The following is a 21,014-nucleotide window of genomic DNA, read 5'->3' as shown; positions in this document are numbered from 1 at the left end:
CTTTCCACCAAGTGTCACTTTTTCTTTGATTTTAAGCATGTGGGTCGTAAACCCTAATCGATATATATCTATATAATGGACAGCCCTACGGTTCATCACGATTTTAGAGCTTTAGCATTCCCAAGGATATCAAGGAGCCTTCAATGGAGTTTGCAGCACTTTTCTGGGTGAGTTTTGCTTTTGTCGTCTTTTGTCATTTTTTGTCATTTGGCTTCTGTGAGTGTTGTTTTGTTTGTTTCTTTTCATGGTTGTTGGATTTTTAATGTATATTAGCTTGTACAAGTGTTGGCTCGGTCTGTTGTTCACCTTTTAGAAATGTCGTATTCGTTTTCTTATTTTTGCCCATTAGTGGTCATCGTTTTGGTGAATCTCCATGCTTGTTTATTTTTCCTTTTGCATGTTGATATTCCGCACTTGTTTTGCACTGATCTACATAGAGCCTATGAGTGCCCAAAAAACGCAAGGACAAATCAGAGAAATATAAATATTGCTCAGACTGAAGAGGAAGCAGCAAAGGTGCCAGAAGAAGAAAATGTACCAGAGAAAGGGGAATCTTTGGTAGTTAACAAAGTTTTGTTAAAGCCAACAAAGGAAGTTGTTGAACTAGTGCAGAGAAAGACTTTGTTCAAGACTGTGTGCAAGGTTCAAGGAAAATGTTGTCAAATGTAATTGATAGTGGTAGCACCGATAATTTGGTCTCTACAGAAGTGGTGGAAAAGTTGAAATTAAAGACAAAGAAACATCCAACACCTTACAAGGTGTCATGGCTTCAAAAAGGACATCAGTTTTTAGTGAAAGAACAGTGTGAAGTGGAGTTGCAATTGGGCAGCTACAAAGAAAAAATTCTGTGTGATGTGATGCCTATGGATGTGTGTCACATATTGCTGGGAAGACTTTGGTAGTATGACAAAGGAGCTATGCATGATGGGAAAAAGAAAACATAAAAATTTGGTAAAGGTGGTGTTAATCATACATTGCTGCCTATGGAAGAAGAGGATGCATCAAGAAAATCTAATCCAAAGACTATTGCAGAGTGGAAAAGAATACTTGGAGCAGATTGAAGAGAATGAGGTAAATTTTGCATTGATTTGCAAACCCAAGGTAATAACTACTTCTACCAAAATTTATGATTTGCCAATTGAAATTCAAGAGATGCTGGAAAATTATTATGATATCATTGTAGATGATTTTCCTAATGAGTTACCACCCATTAAAAAGTCAGTCATCATATAGATTTTAGTCCAGGGACAAATCTGCCAAATAAAGCAGCTTACAGGATGACTCCCACAGAAAATGAAGGAATCAAAAAGCAAGTTCAAGAATTGTTAGATAATGGACTGATTAGAGAGAGTTTGAGTCCTTGTGCAGTGCCAACAGTGTTGAGTCCAAAGAAAGATGGAGGTTGGAGAATGTGCACTGATTCAAGAGCAATCAACAAAATAACAATCGGGTACAGATTTCCTTTACCTAGAACTGAAGATTTGATGGATTGTTTAAGTGGAGCAAGATATTTTATAAAGTTGGATTTAAAAAGTGGTTATCATCAAATAAGGATTAGAGAAGGAGATGAATGGAAAACTGCTTTTAAAACAAATGTAGGACTGTATGAATGGATGGTAATTCCTTTTGGGTTATCAAATGCTCCTACTACATTTATGAGGCTTATGAATGAAGTGCTGGAAGAATTTATTAGTAAATTTGTAATAGTATATTTGGATGATATATTAGTTTACAGAAGATCTAAAGAGGAATGTATGAGACATCTGGATTATGTCTTACAGAAGATGCAACAAGAAAAGTTACTACTAAATTTAAAAAAATGTTCATTCATGAAGGAAGAGTTGGTATACTTGGGCTTTGTTGTTTCTGCTGATGGATTAAAATGGATCCAAAGAAGATAAAGACAATCATAGAGTGGCCTTCACTGAAAAGTGTTTTTGAGGTAAGAAGTTTTCATGGTATTGCTAGTTTTTATAGAAAATTCATAAGGAATTTTAGTAAGATCAATGCTTTTATTATTGACACTATAAAGAAGGATAAACAACCATTTAAATGGACTGTTGATGCAGAAAAGAACTTCCAGCTGTTGAAAAGATAGATCATTGAAAAACCTATTTTAATTTTGTCTGATTTTAATAAACCTTTTCAAGTGAAATGTGATGCTAGTGGAGAAGCTATTGACGCTGTTTTAAGTCAGGAGGACAGACATGTAGCTTATTTCAATGAAAAACCGAATGAATCGAAGATGAAATATTCTTCTTATGATAAGGAATTTTATGTAGTTGTGCAGTCATTAAAAAAGTGGAGACATTACTTGATGTCTAAGGAGTTTATACCTTATTAGGACAATCATGCATTGCAGTACATTATGCAACAGCCAAAGCTTAGCAAAAAACATGCAAAATGGGTAGAATATCTTCAAAGTTTTAATTTTGTATTTAAACATATAAATGGCCAATCAAACAAAGTAGCAGATGCCTTAAGCAAAAAAAATATCCTAGTTTAGGAAAGTCAAATCCAAGTGTTGGGTTTCGATTTTCTTAAAGAATTATATGAGAAAGATTTAGATTTTAAAGAGGCATTTGAAGCTTGTAAAAATCATGTTTTGTTATACAGAAGTAAGTGGTTGGATTTTTTCTTGCAAGAAGGGTTGTTGATTAAAAGAAATCAACTGTGCATACCAAATTGCTCTATGAGAGAAAATTTAATCAAGGAGAAACATAATGGTGGACTTGGAGGAAATTTCAGTGCAAACAAGACTTATGAGCAGTTGAATTGGTTTTATTTCTGGTCGAAGATGAGATCTGAAATGGAAAAGTATGTAAAAAATTGTAAAGTCTGTCAGCATGCAAAAGGAAGGAGCCAAAACATAGGTTTGTATGTTCCATTACCATTCCAGATAGACCTTGAGATATGGTAAATATGGATTTTGTTTTTGGTTTACCAAAAACTCAAAGAGAAAATGATTCAGTTTATGTTGTGGTTGACAGATTTTCTAAAATGGCACATTTTATTCCATGTTATAAAACCAGGGATGCTACTCACGTTGCTAATCTGTTTTTTAAGGAGTTAGTAAGGTTGCATGGGTTACCTAAGAGCATTGTTTCAGATAGAGACACCCGATTTGTTGGTCATTTCTGGAGGACCTTATGGAAGAAACTTGATACTAAACTGAGTTTCAATTCAACTTATCATCCTCAGACTAATGGACAAACTGAAGTTGTAAACAGAAACTTGGGTAATCTTCTGAGAAGTCTTGCAGGTGAACATCCAAAATAGTGGGATCAAATTTTGGTACAGGTTGAATATGCTTATAATGATTCTCTTAACAGGAGTACAGGGCAGAGTCCATTCCATATAGTTTATGGAATGCACCCAAGAGGAGTGTTTGAATTAAGAGACTTGGGAAAAGCTGAAATGAGAAGTGCTAAAGGAGAAGATTTTGCTTCAGAGATTCAAGCAATACATGAACAGGTAGAACAACAGTTACATGATAACAACATAAAGTACAAGAGAATATAAAATTTAAATAAGAAAGAAGTTAATTTTGAGGTTGGAGATTTGGTTTTGGCACACCTGAGGAAGGAAAGATTTCCAAAAAGGGAGTATAACAAGTTAAAATTTAAGAAAAATGGACCATGCAGAGTCTTGAGTAAATTTTCTGCAAATGCATATGAAATTGAATTACCCCCTGACATTGGAATATCTCCAATTTTCAATGTTGCTGATTTGTACAGGTATGAAAATAGAAATGCAAATGATACAGTAGAAGATAAAGAAGAAAAAGAGGTTGATTGGGTAAAACAGTTACCTACAGTAAAGGCATTGCAGCCAGAAAATATTTTAGATAAGAGATTGTTTAAAAAGACAAGAGGACAGGAGTATTTTGAGTATTTGATCAAGTGGAAGGATCAAACCATTGCCGATGCTACTTGGATGACAGATTACATGCTACAGAAGTTGGGAAGTTCTGTAGAAGAGCTCATGGATAGGAGCCCTTGAAGAATTTTGTCCTTAGGAGTCTAATGTAGGAGCATGATGCTTGAAGACAAAATACTTCGAATTTTACTCCAAAAATACAAAAAAAGTTTACAAGCAAAGGAGTGGGATCCTTTTGCTATCACTTTACAAAGCTTTCTAGATAGGATTTGAGGTAGAATTCAGGGATTTTAATTATCTTGTAATTAATCCAAGTATTTAGGCTTAGTTGAGATTCTTAAGGAGAATATTATGTAAATTAGATATTATCTAGGATTAGGCAGATTCGATCCATTGATTTAGGATCTGATTGTTGTATGTACAGGTATTTATGTAAGTTTTGAATTAGTAGAATGGGATTTTGGCTAAGGAGGATTGGAATGTAAAATTTGGAATCTCTCTGTATCTTCGTGAATGTTGTGCATGAATGGTCGAATCCCGGAGAATTAGTCAGCAATATCCTAAATCTGACAGATGAAAATTAAACTTGGCAGAAGTGCTAAGTCTAGCAGAACGAGGAAACCTGACAAATTCGCAAGAAACCCAGATGAAAATCAGAATCGTCCGATCGGACAAATCCAACAAATCTAATGGTCATCATGTGCCAACAAGCGTAGACGTTAATTCCAAAATCGGACTCGATAATTTATAAAACTGAGTTAATAGCTCAGTTAATTATGATCGTTTGCTTGAAGGGGTCAGAGCTGACGGTGATCACGTTAGAAGATGCATGTGAGTTAATTTAAATTTCGGATGCGATAAGGTTATGAACTGGGGTATTAATTACTTTTGGTTCCGTGGAAAATTTGAAGTTTTGCCATATACTAGGTAAATTAAATAAGTCTGTTATTTTAGAAGAAGAGCTAAATTTGGAGGTTGATGACTAATACTTCAAAGGAAAACCGAGAAGAAGTTCCACCCGAACTTGAAGAAGTAGTTTCTAGTTTTGAACGATTATCCTTAACACTTGCAACCAGCCCACCACTAGGCCTATAGTACAACACCACAAGTATCTAAACAAGCATTATATTAAGAGTAGAAGAGGGTTCAAACTAACAAAATTCAAAAGGAGGCCAAAATTCCAAGAAGGATATGCAAAGGCCGAAAAGAACAGATAAGAGTCTAAAGGGAGGTTGAGAGGTGAAAAAAATGGCATTGGGAGACCAAAATGGGAAGATGGAAAGCCAAAAACAATCATAGTGACGCCAAAGAGAGGAAGAGATGTGGAAAAAATGAGAATTGAGACATGGAAATGGAGTTAAAGAGGTCAAAGTAAACAAGAGAAAACACCAAGCCCCCAAGTTTCCACATAAACACTTAAGAAAAGAACCAAAGTTTTGTCATTGGAAAAAATAGAAGTGAAAGGGAGAAGAAAACTTTCCCCCAAGGCACTAGAGGTGGTGACAAGAAGCATCAAGATAAATCCAAGAAATGAAGCTAAAGTAGGGAGGCTTATGGTTGAGGCATGCAGAGAAAGAAGTGATGAGAGCAAAAAAAAAACAAAAGAGCAAAGAACTAAAGTATAGTTTGGCACAAATAAATCACAAACCGATTGTAGCCTACAAATAAGAATGAATCATGGACAAGAAAATATAAAAATAAAAGGCAAGAAACTTCAATGGAAAACGCTAGAAATGTAATAGTTTACACTAACTGCACAAAAATAGGGGGACATTGAAAAGAAAAAAATGTTTGTAAGGGAAGAGTAAGGTAGAGTTGTTTGAAGGGATGGGGATGCAAAAAGGACAAAGAAATAGAATATAGAAAGGATTTTAGTAAAAAGACCACTAGAGTGGGGTACACCACAATGCAAGTGAGAAACCTATTGCAAGAAAAGGAAAACCAAAAGGGAAAATAAAAAAGAGGGGAGAAAGAGTTAATGGAAGTAACATGGGAAACCAAAGTTGCATAATATCCCAAGCTATTAACCATGTGAGAATGATGAAAGTCCAACTATATAACATTCATGAATAAAGGGTGCATGACTATATAGAAAGAAATTGATAGGGGACCTTGAACAATAGGAAAGGATGAGAATTCCTAACTACATTCACCATCAGTAATAATATTCCCTTAAAAACCTATTAGAACAATTGAGGTAATTTCTTGCCAATTATGTGTAAATTCCAATCATCAAATTATGTTAATGGGTAGGTTATGTCAATTATTTACAAGAATTGAGACATAAGAGCATTTCAACTTTAGGTGTCAAATATACTATGAGATCACAAGGAAACATAACTATTTACACCATTACTTAGGAGGATCCCTTAATTATTTTTCATTGTCCAACTTAGAAATGTTTAGTTATTTATATCTAAGGGCCTCTCACATGAGAGGAGTCCGATGAAAATGATAAGTTTCTCCATCCCCCAATGAACCCGCTAAAGAAAACAATGAAAAAATAAAAGAGTCAAGAGGAGAAAACAAGAGGCTTGATGTAGGCAATATTGCAAACTAAGGTTTTATAAGGTTCTAGGATATTACTATTGATTGGAGAATGTAATGTTGCCTATAAAAAAGAGGTTTCTAGGCCGCTTCATTACACAAACCACTAGTAACATAGAAAAATAAAAAATGGAAGATAAGATTGAAACTTGGGATTTTGTAGCAAAAGTGGAAATTCATGGAAAATTCTACAGAGAGAGCAAGTCAAGGGCCAAGAAGTGACATTCATAGGGGTAAGGCCAAGTGAGAATATGGGTTTGGAGAAAAAATAAAAAAGAGAGATCCAACATAGGTTCAAGAGAGACTCTATAGACACTTAAAGAGATACTAAAGAGTTCAACAATGGATAAAGGTCTAGTTAGGAATCAAGGAAGAATCATCATTGAAAAGGTGGGGTAAAAGAATTGTGATGAGAATAATATTATCCCGTGAAAGGAAAAGAAAAAGGAGGCAAGAGTGGAACGATATTCTATAAGGAAGACTAAATATAGCCCATAAATTGGTGATTTGACCTACAAAGAACCACTGAAACAATGAACCAACTTGGCACTCGATGCGGGATCAGGACAAAATAACAAAAAAATTAACAAATAGTTTAGTTGACAAATTATGTATCTCACCTGAAAGAAGGTGGATGGCTTGAGAGCTAGCTTGAACTACATAATATATGATGCTAAGATTAGAACAAATAAAAGAGGGGGCAAAAAGAGAAGGCTTACTAATCTATGATACTAGAATTTGAATGTTTCAATGGATTTCACATGCTTTGCATATGCTACTTGAAAGAAAAACAAATGTGTCATTTATCTAATTCCTCCATATTCACTGAAAAATCCCAAAACAAAATCCATTCATTGAGTCATTTTTTCTAGTGAGATTAGTGGCAATATTGTTTCTTTCAAGGTCATTGATTTGCTTTTGTAAAATACAAATAATTAAGCTAGGAAAGTGAGTTAGGGATAGGTAGAACTTGGATGATAATCCAATTTATAGCAAGCGGTAAATAATCCAAATAGAAAATACACATAAAACAAAATATACAATTACGTAAGGACTTGTTATGCACCTATGTTTGTTATAGACATCCATAATATAAGGGTCAGTCTCTCCAAACTCCATGCAAAGAAAATGAAATGATAATATATGACCAAGAAGACATAATTATAAAATAAACTTCTAGATCCAAGACCAAGCAAAACAAAGAAGGGGAATCCCCAAAGTGCCCTTCGAGTCGAGCATGTGGAACCTCAAACTTCTAACATGCCAATCCTCCTTTTCAAATTGTGGGATGCAAGGGCAGTCTCCTCCTTCTACATCGTTCCATGTTCCAAGCCAAGGAAAATGAAACAAAGAAGGAGATTGAAATAAAAGATGGTGGTGGAACAAGAGGTTCAAATAAGAGATAAAGGCAGCCAAAGTAAAATGGGAATTAAAGGAGAACAATGACATTGTGCAAGAAAAATAGGTTTCAAACCATGAACAAAAGGTTAATGGTGAGAATTCAAATTTAACCTCCTTGAATGGGAACTTCTCACTATTATCTCAAGAAAACATGGGGAGGACTCTACGAAAATGGCGGAGAACATGAATTCTCATGCAAAAATACTCTTAGCTTGGGGTGCTAGATGTTGTAATAGAAGCCATGGGCATCACCAAGTCACTTCACTCCTCAACCTACAAAATAAAGCAAAGGTGCAAACATGAGAGACCCAAAGATCCTAGAAAACAAAAGAGAGGAGCAAGGCCTCCAAGAGGTAAGCAAAAGCTCCATGAACAAAAGTGAAAATATAAGGGAAATGTGAACAAAATCAAGTTCCAGGGGGAACCAAGGATTTTGAGAGGAGTTGAAGAATCAAGGTGAGGAAATAAAACCGTAAACTAAGAGAATTGCATTCAATCTAGAGAAAATGGACAAAGAAAATGCATCATGATGGACTGAAGAGCAAAAGAAATAGCATTTAGTTCCATAGGAAACTAGCAAACTCTTGGAGAACAAATGAAACATAACTCACTAATGAAAAAATTATGTGCAATGTTCCACAAATACATAAAATTCAAAGAAACAAATGGAAGGAATACCCAAAAAGGTAAAAAGCAAGGTGAGCAAAGGATAGAAGTGACCAAGACTTATCGAAAATAATGGAGACTAGATAACTAAATTAAACTAAAAAGAGTGATAAAAAAGCAATAAAAAAGCAACAATTAAACAAGAATAATGCACTTTTTAAAAAATATGCCAAGTGCAATAACATACTACAACATTACAATTTAAATCATATTAAAATAGCAATTAAAACAAAGTATTTATACATAATTATAACACTTTGTCAAATATTTTACTAGTATCTTCGCCCGTAGGGTTTTTTTTTTTATATTCTCGTATCAAAAACTCAATAATTTGTTTACCCATATCTTTATTCACACTTTCATTGTTTAATAACCTTGACTTAATTGTAAAATCCCACCTCATATCTTTTACGCTAAACATTATTACTAAATTTTCCAGCCACCTATCATCCATACCTAATTTTGATTCTCAACTTAAATGTATCACCAAAATTAAACCCCAACATCTTCTTCTTTCTCCGTTATTAAAATCACCATTCTTAATCTCAATTTTAAAAATAATATCTAATACCCAACCAACATGTTTTGAAATAAAACCGACAAGCCACCCTATGAGGACTCTATCATACTACACAAAAATCCAGTGCATATAATATGAAATGGAAACAAGGAATTTAATAAACCAACGGGATCAATCCACAAACAAGTTATCTATTTCAATCAAAATCCACAAGAAAAAATGGCAAAATGATATTATTATTTTACAAAAATTTAGGGGATGGTTCAATCAGGTAGGGGGCAGATAGACAAAGCAGACTAACATTAACTTTACACGACGCCTAGCTTGACCGCATTTTGGTCCTTCAGTTTGGATCCTGCTAAAGGAAGTGCAGTCCATGATCTCGATGCATAATATAATAGAGTTATTAAGTGATCCATAGGTATATATAACAAAAATATAACAAAGAACAATTGATTGCAATGTGTTAGAATTACGATTGCGTGTTGGAATTACTATTGCGGTTACATTAAAACTTGTAAGTGTAAGTAAATGGACGTATTACCAGAGTTAACGGAGAGGCTGTTAAGTACATGTCACAAAACACACGGGGAGCACCGGATTACTCAATGCCTGACAATTTCCCCCACACAAGCCATCTATGATTTGAACTCAAGACCTTTGACTCTGATACCACTTGTTGGAATCATGATTGTTGTTACACCGAAACTAGCAAGTGTTAGTAAACTGATGCATCAGATCCTCAAGAAATGTTTAAACACATGTGAAGAAACACACGGGAAGGCTGGATTATCCAATGCCCAACACAAAATGTCTCCTCTCATCTTCTACGGCCTTTTTATTTAGATCAGCGAAATAATGTATTAGAACAGCGAAAAAAACTCTCAGAATCTCGAATTCGAGTTACATGGGAAAAAAAGGGCAAACCCCAAACGACTTATGGGTTACACTAATCCTAGATTCATCTATTTAAACTCTCAGAATCTCGAATTCGAGTTACATGGGAGAAAAAGGCCAAACCCCAAACGACTTATGGGTTACTCTAATCCTAGATTCATCTATTTATTTGAGTTATAATAGCTTAATTACTCGAATCATCTAGTTCTTTACCATCAATGAAATATAAAAGAAAACATTAATAGGAGACAATTATGATTCTAGTTTTGACAGAACAGATTTTATGGACAGGCTTTTAGTATCAAGTTCGTACTAAGTACATGAACAGTTTACCTCAAAAGAAGATCGTACCTACCTACACAGAGAATGAAAGAATGTGTACCTACTAGATTGTTCCTACCTACACAGAGGATGACAGAATGTGTACCTTCCACGCAAAATCTTGTACGAACCACCATTTACTGAATGTACGCCAAAAGAGAAAAGAGAAATTCGTATTCCTCATCAGTCGTCCTCTCCGAGTTTCTCTTGGCTGGCATTTTCTGACAAATTGGAGTGATATAAAAGGCATTCAATACTACAAAGTGCAAACACTCTTCTAATTATATGTAAATGTGGCCATTCTAATTGTGATAAATGATAGATAACCCATACCTCGGGCTCTTACCTCAAAAAGAAAACTAAAGAAATGACGTGTCTGGTCTCATCTTCTTCCCAACCCCTCTTTACCTGTTGCACAGCAGAGCACGTTGCAAATCATGGACCAGGCCAAAACCAATAAGCAAGCAACCATCAAAAGAATTAAAGGCAAATGAAATTTACACCCTTGTGATTTCCTTGCACGCAATTTCATTTTGAAATTTAAATATAAATAAATCAATAAAGAAAGAAGGTTGAATCTCTCTTTTGAATAGGACCATGAAATAATTCTTAAGGCTATATGCAGGCTATTATCTACCAGGCTAAAGCATTTCTACTCCTCCACTCTAGTGGTTAGCTTCTTAGAAATCCAAATGATCTGATAATCACCCTATGAGTGACCTCAGTTAAATATTAATTAAACAAAAGGTATTACAAACTCATGTGTTGGTGTGTGTGTTATGTGTTATTGAAACAACGGATCGATCAGATTGCCAATACACAGAAAATAAGTGGAAAGACAGTAGAGAAATACAGTAAGCAACACAAAGACACAAGAATTTTTAATAAGGAGTTCACCCTGTTCTCCGGGGCTACGTCTCCGGTCCAGCTTTCAGTGGTGGCCTTGTTTTATTGTGTCTTACAACAGATGTATTACAATACAGGGACTCAATATGAGTTCTCCTGACAGCAGATTTTGCTTGGCAGTGTGGTTCTTGGATTCCCCAAGCCACTCAGAGTACACAGACTCTTGTTCCTCCTACTAGCTCTGTGACCCTCGGTCTACAGTGGAAAGAGCCAACTGTGATGCTCAATCTGGACAGATTCCTCTATGGGAAGGCTTGAATATTCAAGCTCTCTGGTGCTCGATGCTGCCTGTGGTCAGCTCGACCCTCTGTCTCCTCTGCTTGGCTTTACTATTCTCTATGTTCAGTTCTCCTCTCAGGGTTCACTGTTCACTGTCTCTCTTGGTCGTTCGAACTCTCTCAATCCTCTTCCCCCTTCTTTCGACTATCTATGTTCATGGCTTTAGCCATTCGATCCCTGTGCCTATTTGGTTCCTCTCCCGCCTGCGTTGACTCACCTTTTGCAGTTGCACTTGGAGTTCCCTGTTCGGCGTCAGCATAAACACTCGGGAAGTGGCCACGTGTCTCCATCTAACTGGTGCTAGCATGCTTCGTCAGTTCGTTTCTTCCGTTATGCCGTGTATGGATTCTTTCTCCACCGTGGCAGTCAAACAGACTCCAAATCCCTTTAGAACGCGGCTTAATCCCCTGTCAATTCCGCTTCCTCCATCGGGCGCAATCTCAGCCGTCCGATCTGGGCTCCTCCAAATCCAACGTCATACGCACGTCAAGCGTGGTTGACTTGCTCAACCGATAGCACGCGATCACGATGGTTTTTCTCTCATCTCCGCTGCCACGCGTCGATCGCTAAGTGGGATCACTCCGCTCTCCTCCAAAACCTCTTATCGTTCAAGAGCGCCCCGATCAATACCGCTGGTTTTCCAGAGCGCGGGTCCCGCCTTTGTCCTTTAGCACTTTTATTTCTCCGCCTGCGGTTCTCCAGCTCCCAATGTGGCCGAGTGCTTAAGGCCCTTCCACTTTGGCCCTGTTTGCCTAGCGATGCGCGATTAATGCTAATCACGCATCAAAATCGCCTCCTTTTCCCAATCTGAGGCTCCCAGGGGCTGTTTTTGACCTCTCGCGCAGTCTCGGTGGGCCTCGGTCAGCGCGCTTTGACCGAGGTCCTCGTCGTTCCACGTTGGCGGCCATTGCCACTAGTTCAAGGCATTTTTGATCGCTGTTTTGGAATTTTTAAGGATTTTTTCAACTCGATACAGTAAAGGTTCTTAACAGTCTTTTGCGGATCCGATTCAGATCACAGCCTCCCTACTGAAAAAGCTTTTGGACCACCAAAATTTGGTTTTATTCAAGCATCGACTAAGTGAGGAAACTGTTGTCTCACTTGTCCAATCTCAATCCACTTTGCACTGCTCGGCTTCGAACCCTTAAGTCCAATCCTGAGGTATTCCACTTGTCCACTGCGCATCGTCCTTACCTTCCTGTCCAGCACGGTGTCTTCCTGCAACTCATTAAGATATTCAGGTAGCAGGTCGTCAACAGAAGGTAATTGACTCTGCTCTTCAGGGTCCTCAACCATTGAAGGTTCAAACAACCTCAAACAGTTTGCATTTACGACTGAGTAGATGTGCATGTAAGCTGGTAGCTCAAGGTGGAAGACATTTTCACCAATTTTCTCAAGTATCCTGAAGGGTCCATACTTGATAGGTTTTAGCTTTTTACCTTCACCTTGCATCTTGTCCTTGCTGATATATAGCCAGACTTGGTCTCCAACTTGAAAACTATGCTCCATCCAATGCTTGTCATGACTAGCCTTGTACTTGGCCTGGCTCTTTTCCAGCTGTTCATGTACTGCCTGGTGGATCTCCTGGATCTGTTCAATGAACCTAGTTGCCTTGTCCACATCACTGTGTCTATCAACCATGGTATCTTTACCAAAGACAAAATCCAAAGGAGACCTTGGTATGAAACCAAAACAGGTCTCAAAAGGAGATCTCTGTGTAGAAGAGTGTTTGGCTCTATTGTAAGCATGATGCACATAACACAAGTGTTCATTCCAAAGCTTAGGGTGTTTGCTGCAATATCTTCTCAGTAACTGGATCACCGTCCTGTTAACTACTTCTGTTTGGCCATCTGTTTATGGATGAAAAATTGTGCTTTTCTTTAACTTGGTTTCCATTAGTTCCCATAGACTTGACCAAAACTTCCCCACAAATCGGGTGTCTCAATCAGATATAATAGAAGTGGGTAATCCAAAATGAACCCATACATGTTCAAAGAATAATTTTGCAGTTTGTTCAGCTGTAATCTGTTTACTATAGGGTATCAAAATACACATTTTGCTGAACCTATCCACAACAACATATAGATAATCATGACCTTTCCTAGATTTAGGCAGTCCTCCAACAAAATCCATGGAAATGCTTTCCCAAGGGTGAGAAGGAACTGGTAATGGAGTGTATAAGCCTAGTTTTCTGTTACTGGGCTTGCTTTTAGCACACATAGCACATCCCTTCACATATCTAGAAACTGTCTCATTCATCTTCGGCCAATAGCAGAACCTTTGCAGCTGTGCAACTGTTTTACTTACCCCAAAGTGACCTGATATCAGAGAAGTGTGTGCTTCCCTAATTATCTTTACTCTCTCAGTTTGTGGAATGCAGAGTTTCCCACAATGATATAAGAGTTGGTCCTTCACATGATAGTCCAATTCTTCTACTCTTTTTCCTTGACTCAAAGTTGCATATACATCTTGAAAGTCCATGTCCTAAGCATATTGTTCTATGTAGCTTTCATGCAGCACAGAATTATGCTTAAGTATGGTAGATGCATTTATAATAGGTCTAGATAACATATCTGCAACCTTGTTATGTATGCCCTTTTTATATCTGATAACTAAATGAAACTGTTGTAGAAAACCCATCCATCTGTAATGTCTTGATTGTTGCAACTTAGTTTGGGAGTGTATATATTGAAGTGGCTGAGGATCAGTATGTATTACTATCTCTTTGCCCATTAAGTGGCTGATGATCAGTATGTATTACTGTCTCTTTTCCCATTAAGTAATGTTTCCACTTTTTCACACTCTGGACTAACGCATACAATTCTTTATCATAGGTCGGATAGTTAACTACTGCAGGATTAAAAGTCTCAGAATGATAACATATGGGTTAACTGTGCTGTGTCAACACTGCTCCCATGACATAGTCACTGGCATCAGTTTGGATCTCAAATGGTCTTTGTAGATCTGGCAGTGTTAGTACAGGTGTTGTACTAATCTTTTCTTTCAAGGTGTCGAAGGCTTTCTGCTGTTTGCCTCCCCACTGAAACACCTTGTTCAATCCTGTTAAAGCATGTAAGGGAGCTACAATTGAGGAGAAATTTGAAATAAACTTCCTCCAATATTGTGCTACTCCTAAGAAGCTTCTCACTTCTGTAGCAGACTGAGGTTTAGGCCAGTTTACAATAACTGCCACTTTAGAGGGATCTATTTTCAATTCACCTCCGCCTACTATATGACCCAAATAATTTAGAGAGGTTTTGCCAAATTCACATTTGGAGAGTTTAACATAAATTTTTCCTCTTCTCAAAACATCTAATGTCTGCTTAACATGATTTAAATGTTCTTCCCACGTTTTATTAAAAATCAGAATGTCATCCAGATACACAATAACAAAATCATCAAGAAAAGGTTTGAGTACATCATTCATTAATCTCATGAAAGTAGCAGGAGCATTAGTTAGGCCAAAAGGCATAACCAGCCATTCATACAATCCCTGCTTTGTTTTGAAAGCAGTCTTCCATGCATCTTGCTCTGCAACTCTGACCTGATGGTATCCACTGTGCAAATCCAGCTTGGTGAAATAAACAGCTTCCTTCAATTGATCTAAAAGATCATCTATGCGAGGAAGGGGATAACGATTTTTGATTGTTATCTTATTCAGTGCTCGGTAGTCAATGCACATTCTCCATGAGCCATCTTTCTTTCTCACCAAAACGATTGGTGATCCACATGGTGATGTGCTAGGCCTGATGAACCCTTTCTCGAGCAACTCCTGCACCTGCTTCTTGATTTCAGCATTCTCTAAAGCAGACAACCTGTACATCCCAATGTTAGGCAAAGGAACATCTTGCTGCAAAATAATATCATGTACTATTCCCTTTTTGGGTGGCAGACCTTTAGGTTCTTGAAATAAGACATCATACTCTGAAACAATCTTTTCTATATCAGCTTGCTGATCAGCATTACAGCCCTCAAATACATTGGTTTTATCAAATTTATTTTCCTTTACAACCAGTAGTAAGAACTGTTTGCATGAATTTATCATTCTTTTCATCTGTCTTGAGTTGATGAGAATATAATTATTCTTGAGCTTATGAACCCTTACAAAGTATTCGATTCCATCTTTAACAAGTAGATACTTGTTCTCAGCTCTATAGAAAATAGCTTTTCTATCATACAAGTAGGGACTTCCTAAAACAATTCCACATATATCTAAAGGAATTACATCTAACTCAACCTCATCTACAAATGTTGACCCAAAAGAAAACTTGATTTTGCACTGTCTAGTCACTTGTAGTTGTGCTTTATCATTCAACCATCCTAATGGGTATGGTTTCTTATGAGGTGTAGTTGCTAATCCCAATTTCTTTACAATTGCTTCAGAAATCAGATTTACTTGTGAGCCACTATCAAACAAAGTATCAATCTTTTGATTTTTGGAAATAACTCAAATATGGAAAAGCTCATGCATTTTTCTCTCATGTTCTTCATTAATAACAGATTGAGCAGAATTACTAGTAGATGCTTCAGAATTCTTACCTTTTATACCTGTGGCTGCAATGATTGTTTCATTTCCCGAGTTTGACCCCAAATCTTTCTGAATAGCTGCAACAATATTCTTCTTCTTGCCCTCGAACTTCTTAGGTCTCAGCTCTGGATGCAGAATCCAACAGTGCTCATCATCATGCCCCTCCTTTTTACAGTGAGTGCATGAAGCTTTGCCTTTTTGTGCAGTGTTAGCCTTCCTTGCTTTCCACTTCTGCATTCTTTTCTCCTTGCTTTTGCTTACAGTGGGTTGGGATGGTTCCCCAACTTCTGGATTTCCATTCTTTCCTCTAGCTTCTAGATGAGTAGCTTGTACAGATACTTCATCTATACTAGTGGGATTAAACATGAAGATGGTATGCCTCATGTAGCTGTGTAGACCACCAATGTACTTCAAAAGAGTCTCTGGTGAATCTAATGAGATACCCAACATCAATGCTCTCTTTTTGAACTCTTGAGTATACCCTTGTACGCTTTGCCCTTTCAACTGCCGAAGAGTTTGCCAACTTATCATGGCTTGTTGCATGTAGGCCAATCGATAGAACTTCTTTTTTATTGCAGCAACAAATTCACTCCAGATAGAGATAGTCTTTCCATGTCTTTTCATATCAGCTTGGGTTCTTCCTTCCCACCAAATCAAGGCAGTGCCTCATAGGCGTAGGCTTGCCAGCGGAATCTTACTCTTGTCTAAGTCTATGTTTTGTACCCTGCAATACACATCAATTTGTCTAATCCAATTGTCCAACTTTTCAGCATTTAGCTCTCCATCATATATAGGAAAATCAAATTTAACATCTAACTTAATCAAAGATGCTTTCTTATTATGCACAGGGCTATTAGGAGGTGTGAGAAAGCTTTCCTATTTCCCCTTTCCTTTGGAGTGGTCATGGGAATGAGACTCATCTTCTTATTTATCTTGTTTAGAGCCTGATGAATCTTCATCCTTATGCTTTCTAAAGTCCCTATACATTTCTTCTACCATAGACTTTATAGCTAGGAAACTTTCTATGAATTGAGGGTCTGGCCCTATAGAACCTTCTTCTGACATTGTCTTCCGAGAATAGACTCTCCCAATTTCAGGATTAATTTCCACCAACTCTCCTTCTCCTAATTTGAGCTTTTATCTAGTGAGCATTCACAGCTAAACCAACACAAGCTTGTCTAACCTTACAGCCCAGACCTCTGATACCACTTGATCTGATAATCATCCTATGAGTGACCTCAGTTAAAGATTTATTAAACAAAAGGTATTACAGACTCATGTGCTGATGTGTGTGTTCTGTGTTATTGAAAAAACGGATCGATCAGATTGCCAATACACAGAAAATAAGTGGAAAGACAGTAGAGAAATACAGTAAGCAACACAAAGACACAAGAATTTTTAATAAGGAGTTCACCCTATTATCCAGGGCTACGTCTCCGGTCCAGCTTTCAGTGGTGGCCTTGTTTTATTGTGTCTTACAACAGAGATATTAAAATACATGGATTCAATATGAGTTCTCCTGACAGCAGATTTTGCTTGGCAGGGTGGTTCTTGGATTCCCCAAGCCACTCGGAGTACACAGACTCTTGTTCCTCCTACCAGCTCTGTGACCCTCGGTCTACAGTGGAAAGAGCCAACTATGATGCTCAATCCGGACAGATTCCTCTATGGGAAGGCTTGAATCTTCAAGCTCTCTGGTGCTCGATGCTGCCTGTGGTCAACTCGGCCCTCTGTCTCCTCTGCTTGGCTTTACTATTCTCTGTGTTCAGTCCTCCTCTCAGGGTTCACTGTTCACTGTCTCTCTTGGTCGTTTGGACTCTCTCAATCCTCTTCCCCCTTCTTTCGACTGTCTCTGTTCATGGCTTTAGCCATTCGATCCCTATGCCTGTTCGGTTCCTCTCCCGCCTGTGTCGATTCACCTTCTGTAGCTGCGCTTGGAGTTCCCTGTTCGGCGTCAGCATGAACGCTTGAGAAGTGGCCACATGTCTCCATCTAACTGGTGCCAGCATGCTTCGTCGGTTCATTTCTTCCGTTACGCCGTGTATGCGTTCTTTCTCCACCGTGGCGGTCAAACGGACTCCAAATCTCTTTAGAACACGGCTTAATCCCCTGTCAATTCTGCTTCCTCCATCGGGCACAATCTCAGCCGTCCGATCTGGGCTCCTCTAGATCCAACGTCATATGCACGTCGAGCGTGGTTGACTTGCTCGACTGATAGCGCGCGATTACGGCGGTTTTTTTCTCACCTCCGCTGCCATGCGTCGATCGCTGAGTGGGATCGTTCCGCTCTCCTCCAAAACCTCTTACCATTCAAGGGCGCCCCGATTAATATCGCCGATTTTCCAGAGCGCAGGTCCCGCCTTTGTCCTTTAGCGCTTTTGTTTCTCCGCCCGCGGTTCTCCGGCTCCCAACGTGACTGAGTGCTTAAGACCCTTCCACTTTGGCCCTGTTTGCCTAGCGATGCGCTAATTGCACATCAAAATCGCCTCCTTTTCCCGATCCGGGGCTCCCAAGCATTGTTTTTTACCTCCCGCGCAGTCTTGATGGGCCTCGGTCAGCGCGCTTTGACTAAGGTCCTCGTCGTTCCACGTTGGTGGCCATTGCCACTGGTTTAAGGCGTTTTTGATCGCTGTTTTGGAATTTTTAAGGATTTGTTCAACTCGATACAATCAAGGTTCTTGACAATCTTTTGTGGATCCAATTCGGATCACCAAATCTATCTTATGTTGTACATTTCGCGAGAAATTAAAATCGTCTAAGCAAAGACAACGCTGAAGCAAACTAATGAAAAAATGAATATTAACCCTGAAGTAAGGAATAAACAAAATGTAATGTTATTACAGCTCATAGCTACATGATTATCAAAATATTAGAGTTAAATTTTGGTATAAAATTAAATTAAGAGCATGTTTAGCCATTTACCTTAACCGCAGTGACATAATCAAAATGTGTACCTACTACATCAAAATGTGTACCTACTACATAGATTGACAGATGGACACAAGAAGAGACTATGACAAAATTTGTAAATGCAAAGACTATGAGAATCCCAGAATGACATAATTTGTATATATGGAGACATGGACACAAGAAGAGACTATGACAAAATTTGTAAATTCAAAGACTATGAGAATCCCAGAATGACATAATTTGTATATATGGAGACTATAACAGAATGTGCTCTAGGTATTTTGTTGGATATACATACTTATGTAAAAAAAGAAAACATGGATAAAAAAAAACGAGATTGTAATTTCTATATCCACAATAAAATAGTCTAGTAAAACAGTCTCACGGATGATGTAACTCACTTATATAATATAAATTTGTGTTTTTTTCCCTAAGAAAACAGAACCTGCTTTATCTGATTCTAGGGCCAACCGAAGAATGTACCTAATTATTTTTTATCTTCAGGTTTGTCATCTCATCCCCCAATTGCACTGCAGACCATATCAACCCTGCCTTGGAAAGCTTGAGCGAGAAAACACCACCCAGCACAGAGTGAAATAGATAGATAGATTTAAGAATCATTGAGCAAGAATTACCAAACAATTACGGTGGCCCTATGCGTGCCAATTATTTAACAAGCCACTTCCAATTTTGGACATATTTATTAGTAAAATCATTTGAATAACTGATTAAAAAGTAAAACAAAAGAACAAAGCATACCTGCCAATCCACTTCAGTGGGTAGCCTAATAGAAATCCAACATCACTGGTTTCATCTTTACCTATCCATTTCTACTCTGTATCCCGCAACAAAATAAAATCGGACAAACATTGCAAGCACACCGTAAAATTATGAAAAAAAATTCCAAAAGCAACCATTATAATCCAAAAAAACTAAAATAATCGATAAAAAAAATGTACTGTAAAAAATAAGATGCATAGGCATCCAATGGAACAAACACATATCAACCCAAAAACACAAGAAACCAGAAGTTGCGGCGTAGAGCAGAGAAGAAGATGAAATTCAGCGTATGTTGCTCTGACAATGTCATATATCCTCTTCCTTTCAAACGGTTAGGCTTTTTGCTTTTCCGACGTTGCAGAAGGCCTGCGCGTTCCATTCGAACAATCATTTCTCCACAAAATTTGAAATCACCGGAATTTAATTTCTGCTTACACCGGAATTTGATATCTGCTTTCGATTCTGTCTGCTTTCGTCTCTGTACGGAAAACCCGGAGGTATTTTAGGAAAAAAGGACGTAAAACCTTATTTCATGGATTACGAATTATTTATTTAATCCCATCTGGTGCTTCAAGTTTCTGTGTTACCGAAGTACGTGGGAAGAAAGAAATATATTACATGTAATTAAAATGCTATTTGGGCTAGGATAACGTTTTCGTAAGCATGTAAACATGCAAATATAGGTTGATGAACATTTTAATTCAGGATAATAATAATAGAGTATATATCAATTAAAAGGTTAATCAACATTTTAATTAAGAATAATATTTTAATAAATATTTTATGAATAATAATAAAGAATGTTGATATTTTTAATTAAAATTAATATTTTCATAAATGTTTTATAAATAATAATGAAGTAATGATGATCATGTTCACTAAAATTATATATAGGGATTTTAGAAGATAATAGATTCTTTGTTTTTAAAAAAAAAAAAATATATTTTTAAAAAATATTTAAATTTTTTTGAAATGTATTAAGATTTTTATAATTTTGTTGAGTTAAAGAATTAGATTGATAGTATGATCAATATTTTGAAAATTAGATTTAATTTAAGTAAATAATTTAAAAGAATATATATATATATTTTTTAATTTTCTGGATATTATAAAGATTATATACTCTTTTATCCCATCGATGTTTTTCATTCTATGATATTTTGGGAATTGATCAATATCCAATTTTGATATAAAATTTGTGATAATTTATTTACACTCTCAATACCTAATAAACTTTAATTATTAACTCACCTTACCTAATACTTTTTACTAATAATCCATTAAACTTTATTATTAAATATTTTATTCACATATTCTCCATACATAAACTTAAAACCCTAAAATAAATCCATACCAACTAAATACTTTTGACTAATAATC

This window comes from Pinus tabuliformis, chromosome 2_2 (genome assembly GCF_031772625.1).
Source record: "Pinus tabuliformis cultivar Carrire ecotype Pingquan chromosome 2_2, CPIR1, whole genome shotgun sequence".
In the NCBI taxonomy this organism is placed as follows: Eukaryota; Viridiplantae; Streptophyta; class Pinopsida; order Pinales; family Pinaceae; genus Pinus; species Pinus tabuliformis.
This window is presented reverse-complemented; position numbering follows the sequence as displayed.